The sequence below is a fragment of the Rattus norvegicus genome, chromosome X (assembly GCF_036323735.1).
Source record: "Rattus norvegicus strain BN/NHsdMcwi chromosome X, GRCr8, whole genome shotgun sequence".
In the NCBI taxonomy this organism is placed as follows: domain Eukaryota; kingdom Metazoa; phylum Chordata; class Mammalia; order Rodentia; family Muridae; genus Rattus; species Rattus norvegicus.
The window spans coordinates 61,556,981-61,566,639 of record NC_086039.1 but is presented as its reverse complement, the minus strand read 5'-3'; the positions used below and the strand labels follow the sequence as shown (position 1 = coordinate 61,566,639).

At 40.6% G+C, this 9,659-nt stretch overlaps 1 pseudogene; it reads right to left on the bottom strand.

The window, feature by feature from the left end:
• Positions 1 to 2,404: 2,404 nt before the first annotated feature.
• Eif4b-ps4 (eukaryotic translation initiation factor 4B, pseudogene 4) lies at positions 2,405 to 3,715 on the bottom strand (annotated as a pseudogene).
• Positions 3,716 to 9,659: the final 5,944 nt, after the last annotated feature.

The following is a 9,659-nucleotide window of genomic DNA, read 5'->3' as shown; positions in this document are numbered from 1 at the left end:
GGAAAGAGTTGTGCATAGAAGGAGTATTCAAAATGACGTAAACTATCTGTCCCGAAGCCTACCATATGTTTGACAACTGAGCCCAGCTCCTTTTTTCAGGACAAATTATAAGCCAGGCTCATATTTTTGCCATGCATTTGGAAGTCTAGATTTGGCTCACATAAGTTAGGCATCTAAGTTACAGCACTTCATCTTATGGGGTGTACAAGAAATTTTTGTATTCCCTATGTTACTATGATACCCAAAGCTACCACACGGTTTAGAAGAGAGGCTTGGGAAACTCATCCATATTTGTGAGACCAAGCTATTTGGTAGTAGAAGTTGCTTTGGTTAATTCTTTAAAAAAAAAACTGGATTCATTTGGAGAAAAACAAAAACCCTCAACCCAAAGGATAGAATTTTACACCTTAAGACATCTCCCAAGTAATGTCTACACATTACAAATCATTTCCGTAGAAAATATTTTTTGTACAAATTTTACATGTATTCAGGAGCGGGGCATAAGTCAACCCCTGTTTTTACTTTAACAGAGGAGCAAAGTAGGAGAGGGGGACAAAACAGCTGTCTTTTGGATGCAACTATCTGGAAGGGAAATAGACATGAAGAGGGCAAACTACCTTCTCATTGTCAATGTTTTGCCTTTTTTTTTTAAAAATTCAACTGTGGGTATCTCTGCAAATGCCCTCTTCCTAGCTACTAGCCAATTAAATCCACTGGGGAACCAATTTGCTGTGCCTACTGCTGCAGCACGTGACATCAATGCTCTTGCACAGCAGGCCTAGGGCCTTGCACTAAGACCAAGGAATCATCTGTCTGCAGGTACCTGACTACCCACAGCACAGAAGCTTGCCATCTTTGGAGCTGACCCCTACAAAGGTGCACATCAAAACAGACAGGTCAAGCGACAGTGTTGCAAGAGAAACCAGGACCTTGGTCAATAGTTCTTTGCATTCTCCTTTATTCTTGAAGGGCATAAAGAAGCCAACCCACCTAGGCAGAAAACCACAGTCTAGGTCACATACTTTATAAACTCAGGCACCAGCTTGGGGCTCCATCCATCGAAGGAAATGTATAGAAACTTTAAAACTCTCCAATTAAGCCTGAAGGTCTCCAACTCACCCCCAACACCACCCAAGCCCATCAGTTGGGGATGAGAGCAGCAGGAGCAGGCGGATGGGGGGGGGCAGGAATCAAAGATAGCACAAACCTAGTTTGCTTGAAAAAAGCAGTGAGTACTCAGGCCACTGCCCCTTGTGGCCAAAATACAATGTCTGTGGGAGGTGTGTGACTCACAGATAGACAGCTCTCAGAGTCTAAGTGTCATGGACAGCATGAGGTGGCCAGAGTGACAAGGTTTTTCAAAGAATGTAGATATGTTCAGACCTCTAGAAAGGACAGTTTAGAAGGGGAAAAACCAGAATACACAAGACTAGAACTTCCCACTACCTCTAACTGCTTTCTCATCCAGAAATGACCATTCTATTCATGTCTTTACTGGAGGTCACACCATTTCCCTTACTACTTGGTATAAAATATAATCAATCACCTCCCCAAAGCTTTTCTAACCACACTTGAGTTTCCCATTCATTTTGGTACACCAGCGGTGCTACTTGTTAGTGGCCTGTAGACTCACTACCAACTATCCCCTTAGTTGGGGCGGGGGGGATTAAAAAAATAAAATGACTCTCCCTAGACTGGCCCCGTTGAAAGGCAGAACTAAAGTAGAGGGGCTGGCAGCCTCCTGGAGACTAAAACAGCTTGAGAGACTAAAGCTACCTTTCTAAGGATGGGACATTTGTTCAGGTAACGTTTGGGAATTCACAGGTGCCACCTTAGAATAAGAATTAGGCGGTAGAAATCTCACTTCTCTCTGCTTTCTCTACTGCCTAACTGATGTGACTGCCTCTCTGTCACTGCGTTTCTGCTGAATGGAGCCCCAGGCACTAGTCATACAGCTAACTGCTTGGTATCATCAGACACAACTTCCCTGTTCAGAAGCGGTAGTCACATCTCTGGCTACAATGGTAGTTCTCCAGTTACTTCAATACTTTAAAAGGCTGCAGCAGCATGCAAAAGAATTTCATTTCATTAAAAAAAGTTTAGAAAAGTCTTCAGGAGATGGTGAGTTTATTTTGTTTTGTCTGGATAGAGATTTGATTTGCTCTTGAATGTTTTGGGGTGGAAACAAGGAGAAAGCACAGGGTGTGGAGGTCTACTCAAGGCAGTCATCTCCTCATTCTCATCCTTACCGTCCACAGACAGAGCAGCAGCATAGTTGCTTGCAGAACTGAACTTGGAGGCTGGATTCTCCTCAGATTTCTTTGGTTCAGGTGCAGATCTGGAATCTTGATTTTTTTTGCCATCCTTCCTATCCAACTCCTTCCAGTGGTCTCTGTTCCCTGCACCCCCCAAACCATGGCTGGAGTTTCCAGTTTGACTTTTTGTGGCACTCACCCCATCGACTTTATTTTCATCTTTCCTTGGTGTCCTCAACCATTCTCTTTCCTGACTTTCTTCTCTTCGACAACTTGGCTGTCTCGTCCAGAGGCCAGCAGTCTAGTTTTGGCTCATCCAGCTGACGCTGCAGCTTCTCCTGCTCCTTCTGTAGTCGCTCCTCTACTTCTCTTTCTCTAGCAGCTGTGTCAACAGGCTTCGCCCCTCCAAAGATAGAAGCTGCTCGGTTGGACTGGGGGGGGGTGCTAGCAGAGGAATCATCATTTTTAGGAGTACTCCAAGGCTTTAGATTCAGTTTGGGTCTTTTTTTGGGGGGGGCTCTGTCATCATGCCTATAATTTTCCCAAGAGTAATCATCCCTGGAGCTTCATGACTGATCATCCAGTCTGTCATAGCGGTCTTTATAGCAGACCCCATCTCCTCTGTAGTCATCATCCCTCTGGTACTCACTTTCAACTGCTCTTCTGCCACTGCCTATCCTGGAGTCATAGCTTTTGCTGCCTCGGTCATCAGAGCAATCCCGACTCCCATAGCAGTCCATGTCTCTGCGTGTGCTGTCCAGATATCCATACCTATATCCATCTCGATCCCAGTCTGAATTGTAATGGTCTCAAATACTTGTCTCCAAAGCTATCATCACCACCTCTTCTAGGTGGGTAGTCATCAAAGCTGTCTGTGGTGGGACGGGCCCTCTAGTCTGTGTCTGTTTTGTCAGAATCCTGATTTCTATCTCGACCAAAATAACAGTCGTCCCTGTCTTTATCCTGTTCTTGATCAGCCACATCCACTCAAATTCACCTGTTACCTAGAGACTCTTCACTGAGAATCCAGATCCTCAAATTTTACATAGCTGAAATCTTTCAACCTGTCTGGATTGCTGGGTTCAAGTGGTAAGCATACAACACTGATATTTAATCCTCGAAAGAAATCCCTATTGGAGTCTTCTGTCACATCATAGTGCAGATTCCCTAGGAAAGCAGTGTAGGGTTGTGACTTGGAAAGACAGCTCCGGTTGATATTGAGGTCCTGAGCAGCCGGTGGAGCAGTGAGTGGGAAGGATAGAATGGTCAATTGGAGGTGTCCTGTACACACCATCATTACTATGTCGAGTTGTTGACATATCTCCTTCCAGACCGTCTGTTCCATCAGCCCATCTGACTGGTTTGGGGACATAAGTGCTTCCTCCACCAGTTCCACCGTCCTCAGCTAGAAAGTTTGTGAGGGAGATGGTCTTCCCCTTCTTTTTTGCTGAGGCCACCATGTTGGTTAATTCTTGAACCTTGCTTCTCAGATTGAATTGTCAGGACTGTAACTGACTAAATTTGGGTCCTGGAATTCCAGATGCTCTGGTAATTATAGTACTAGACTATATTTTATGTTCTCATTTGTCCTTTTTAAAATACTTTTATCATCATTTGGTCTCTTTCACCTAGTGTTTAGGGGTTATAACTTTCATGAGTAAAATTTAGTTTTAAATGGAAGAAAATTTCACTCTTAAAACCATGGTACTAGTTAATCATAAGTTCATAAAAAAAAGATAACATACTGGGTCAGAGAGCCAGCATTAAAATGTGATGCATTTGGGGAAAATAAATTAAAAAGGTCTGGTAGAAAGCTTGCACTCTGGAGATTTTTCCCTTGCCATCTGTCATCAGAGGCATAAACCTGTGCCCTTGTGTGTACCCAGTTGCAATGTATCTCTTCTATCTAAAGCCAGATAATTACAAGGTTCCATAGTCCCTTGGCAGATTGAATAAAGGGTTACTTTAATTTCTTTTCATAGGCTCTAGATGTATATTGTGCTCTATAAAGTCACTGCCCACAGTTATGTAGTAAGGTGACTACAAGCATTATATAAATTAATAACTATTTAACCAATGGTAACTGGTGATTGGCAGCATTCAACATGTGGTTGACTTTAGCATGTGGAAGGAATACTTGATTTCTATTATTAAGAAGTATCATTTACAAATCAAGCAGTAGATACTTGTTAGATGGTTTGGGCTCAACATAAATGACATATAATCATTGAAACAGAGGGAAGATCATTCCCACTGTCATTATTTGTAGCCTCATTACCATGAACTCATTGCCATTATTTATGAGAAACATATTACAGAGCAGTGATAAATGTAACGGCAAGTATATAGTCTCTCTAGTTAAGTGGTTTTTCATGTAACTTCTAATAAACAGGTGAAGAAAGGCATTTGTGAAAGGTTTTGTTTCAAAGCCTTCTCTGTGAACAAGGAGTTTTTCATCTTAAAAATTTTTGACCTACCTAAAGATCCAGAAATACCACTCTTGCGAATATATCCCTAAGATGCCCTACCATGCCACAGGGGCACATGTTCTACTGTGTTCACAGTAACCTTATTTGTGATAGCCAGAAGCTGGAAACAACCTAGATGTCCCTCAACAGAAGAATGGATACAGAAAATGTAGTAAGGGATGGAGTTGCTATCCCACAGCCAAAGCTTGGACCCATAATTCTTCCTGTTTGAAAAAACTGCAGGGACAAAATGGAGAAGAGCCTGAGGAAAAGGAGGTCCAGCAACAGATCCAAAGTGGGATCCAGCTCAAGAGGAGGCTTCAAGCCCTAACACCATTACTGAGACTATGGGGCACTCACAAAAAGGGAACTGTCATGACTGCCCTCCAAAAGACCCAACAAGCAGCTGAAAGACTCAGATGCAGATATCTGCACCCAACCAATGAACAGATGCTGCTGACTCCTGTGGTCTATTTAGGGAAAAGCTGGAGGAAGCTGAGGAGGAGGGCAACCCTGTAGAAGGACCAGCAGTCTCAATTAACCTAAACCCCTGAGATCTCTCAGACACTGGATCACCAACCAGGCAGCATACACCAGCTGAGATGAGGCCCCCAACACATATACAGCAGAGGACTCCCAGGTCTGGGTTCAGTCAGAGAAGATGCACCTAACCCTCAAGAGACTGGAGGTCCCAGGAAGTTTAGAGGTCTGGTGGGGTGGGTGGGGTGGGGACATCCTTGTGGAGATGAAGGGGGTGTGCAGTGGGGGATTATGGGATATGGAACCCTTGGGGGGGTGGACCTGGAGGGGAATAAAATCTGGAGTGGAAATATAAATAAGTTAATTAATTAATTAAAAATTTGGCTTAACAAAAGAACCCCAAACCAGAATAGAATCCAGAGATAGAAAGTAAGAGACATTTAGTAGGAGCTTGGGATGGGTAATTTCATGGTACACTCAACATCTAGTTGCCTAGAGGGCAAAAAATGTCTTGGGTTTGATCCCAGACACATCACCCCCCCTCAAATCAACCAACTAAAATAGATTGTTTATCAAGCTTCTTTGGTGGAAGACAAAATGTGGTTATTCAACAAAAACTGTGAGTTTTAACATAAAGTGAAACACTATATCTTTTTAGACATGACAGAGAACAATATCTTAGCTGCCTCTTGGTACTTTTACATATAATTTAAGAGTATTTAAAAATTATAGTGTGTTCATTTAAATAAATAATTTGAATTTTATAATTTCTCATGGTGTGAGAAACAATAGATAGGAATTTTCAAAGCACCCCAATGGGCTCCACACATTCTAATTGATGGTGGTAATACAAAGAAAGCAATCAAAATAATTTAAGGGCTTGAAAAATACAAGGAATAACAAAGAGTAATGTAACTCCCTTGCTTTTCTTCAAGGGGAGATGGACGTGGGATGACTTGATTTGTAGCTTCAAGTCTAGAAATCAGTTGGTTGAGGAAAGATAAGCATTAGTGAACAGTAGTTTTTAAAAGAAAGAACAAAATGAATTATTATTGTTTGATAAGCCAAACAATTTTAAATTTAAAATGTTCAGTATTCAATTCCCATCCCCTGCCTAAATGTTGTACACAAATTTTGTTATTTTTTTCTGCACTGTGGTAAACATAGTATTCCAAATACACACACACACACACACACACACACACACACACACACACACACACACACATATATATATATTCACCACCAAAGTAAGGAACATTTCTGTGTCATAAAGTTATTTCTTTGTGCTTATTTTCTGCATCAAATCTCTGAATCACTGGCCTCAAACAACCACATCTCTTTTTTTGTCACTAGAAAATAGATTGGACTAAGCACGGGGTCCCCAGAGGAAGAGTTAGGGGAAGGACTGAAGGAGCTGAAGGGGTTTGCAACCCCATAGGAAGAACAACAATATCAACCAACCAGACCCCCCAGAGCCCCCAGGGACTAAACCACCACCCAAAGAGTACACATGGAGGGGCCCATGGCTCCAGCTGCATATGGAGCAGAGGATGGCCTTGTTGGGCATGAATGGGAGGAGAGACCCTTGGTTCTAGGAAGGACTGATGCCTCAGTGTAGGGGAATGTCAGGGTGGGAGGTGGGAGGATGGTTGTGGGTGGGTGGAGGAACACCCTGATATAAGCAAAAGGAGGGGGGATGAAAGAGGAGGTTTCCAGAGGGGAAACTGGGAAACGGGATAACATTTGAAATGTAAATAAATAAAATACCCAATAAAAATATCACAAAAAATGACACACGCAGAAAGAGTTTCAAACTTAAGTATTACTAGGATGTCTGTATCCCAGTAGCCTTTGAGCAGGTCCTGTCTAGCTCCTGATCCTATGACGTTGGTCTGAGCCTCTGTCTCCAGGTACTTGACAACTTTTTAAATATGTTGGTGCCTCCCCACAGTGCTGTACCAAATGAAAGTAAGGCTTTTTCTGGGAAAAATTATCACTTAGATAAGATGTGATCCAAAAGGGGTATTTTCCTGGGGTGATAAAGATCTGCAAAGGCTCTTACACATGGAGAGTAGGCTTTTAGTATTGAAAATGCTGTTGGTGTGTTTCTCATGCTGATTTTGTCCCTCTATTGCTCTGCCAGAGCTGTGAGTTGGTTTATCTTGAATCTTCATGTGAGAACTAGGTGAGCTTGCTGAAGACAGAATCTCACAAGAATGTGAGCTTCTCTGACTCCCAGGAATTGTTTGCTTTCCTCTCAGTCCAACACTCAGCACTCCTCTACTTGTCAACACTACCACTGTTCCTACTAGTTTGGGGTCCAGTATCTCTTTCAGGTAAGCATATTTAGCTCTATCTTTCTGGATATGCCTGTTTCTCTCTATTTCAAATTGATGGCTTGTGCTGTGACCTCAAACTCCCTGATGGCTCTACAAAGAATCTTGATTTTTAATTGGTCCAGCATTGTCTTGTTGAAAGGATGGTAGTGATGACTTTTAAGCTCTTTGTATGTTGGAGTTCAAACTAGATCACTTCCATCTTGATTTTTGACAGTTATTTTTATTAAGTGTATAATTCTAAATTTTCCAAAGCTTTAAAGACATACTTCTATTGCCTTTAGGCTTGAATAAATTTTAATAAGCAATTTGAAGTATTATTTTTGTTCCTTGATAACCAATGCACAGTTTGTTTACTCTCCTATTTAGCATTTAGTATCTAGTATTTTTCTTTATTGTTTCTTTCCAGCAATTTGATTATGGTATGTTCTTGGTTTTTGTTTTTGTTTATCCTCCTTACAATTTGTTTCTTTGTATTCACAGGTTGCATAATTTTAGAGAACTTTCAGCTGTTATTGAATAATTTTTATATTTATCCCTCTATGACTTTTCTTTCCTTAATTTGAATTAGTGTTAATGTATTAAGCTGTTCAATATTCTCTGGGGAGTAACTGACTTTCAATTTGTATGTCAGACAGGTTTCTGGTTACAGTTCAGTTTAGATACTTTACTTTTTTTTGCACATTTGGATTTATCCATAAAATCTAATTTATATTTATTTCATCTTATTATTATCCTTTTGGATTTTTAAATTTTATTTTTGTCTTATTTTACTATATAAATTTCCATATTTTTAAATCTCTGAGGAAAATGATGATGCTGATAAAAAAAATTAAAACCTTTAAGCAAGGAGAAAAATGTAAGGAAAACAGAAGACATAATGTCAAAACAAATGTGGAACTTTATTCCAATATCACTGTATTTAAATATGTTAATTTAATACATTTGCATGTGTATTATGTCTTAAATATGCTAAACTGAGAAGCTTGTCCTCGAAGGTATATGCAAGGCTGATAGAGATAGGAAAATGGCAATGTGGAGAGGTGAGCATTTGCTTTCCATATTAGAGAAAGATGACAGGTCCTAAATGAAGTAGAAGATTATTCTTGATATTTAGAATGGAGACAGTTCTTCATCAAGACTATATTAAATTCATTTCATTAATGTTTTATGTGAGAAAGCAGGAAAAAAGTAACTTTTGGGGATAGACTGAAATTGCCCAATGCTTCAATTACTTTTACTATGATGTGAACTCACATCTCATTAAAAAAAAAACCATGGAAAAAGTATTTTCTTTATCTGCCTGGCAGATGTGTTTCAATTGCAGTTGGTAGGGTATGATGACAAATGCCTTTAATGATCTGCCGCGTTTCAGGGTTCTGCAAAGAATGCTTTTTAATGTCACAGGTGCTAGAAGAAGGATTTTTTCATAGCAGTCTTCCTAGTATTTGAGATGTCATTTTTTAAAATTATTACGTTTATTCTTTCCCTCTCCCTTCCTTCTTTCCTCTCTCTCTTCTCCATTTCTACACACACACACACACACACACACCACAGCACACATACAGCACACACACACACACACACACACACACACACACACACACACACACACCCCACACACACACATGAAGGTCAGAGAATAACAGAGAAGGAAGAAAGATAGTTCTTTCCTTTCTCCATGTGGATCCTGAAATAGAACTCATGTCTTCAGGCTTGAAAGCAATCACCTTTACTCTTCCCCTGTTGTGGTGTGGCACATGCACTGAAATATTTGGGTTTCAGCCTATCCACACAAATCTCTTGTCCTTTGTTCGTTGTCCCTTGTGCCTTTTCTTGGACTTCAATGGACTTTTGTCAGGATGAAACTTGCATAATGGCTTTAGTTTTCTCAACATCTACCATTCTGTGCTACAGTGTGCTAAATGAGAGAGCCAAATCACTGGGGACAGATGATTATCATCTATAATTTTAGAGACTCCAATCAGGAGGAATTGAGTTTTGGGACTCCTCCAAAAGGGACATTTCTACTCTGAGGTACCTATGAGAAAATCTTTGTTTCAGCAAACCCCTTATTCTGTTTTTTTTTTTCATTAAGGACATTAAAGACAACTAGG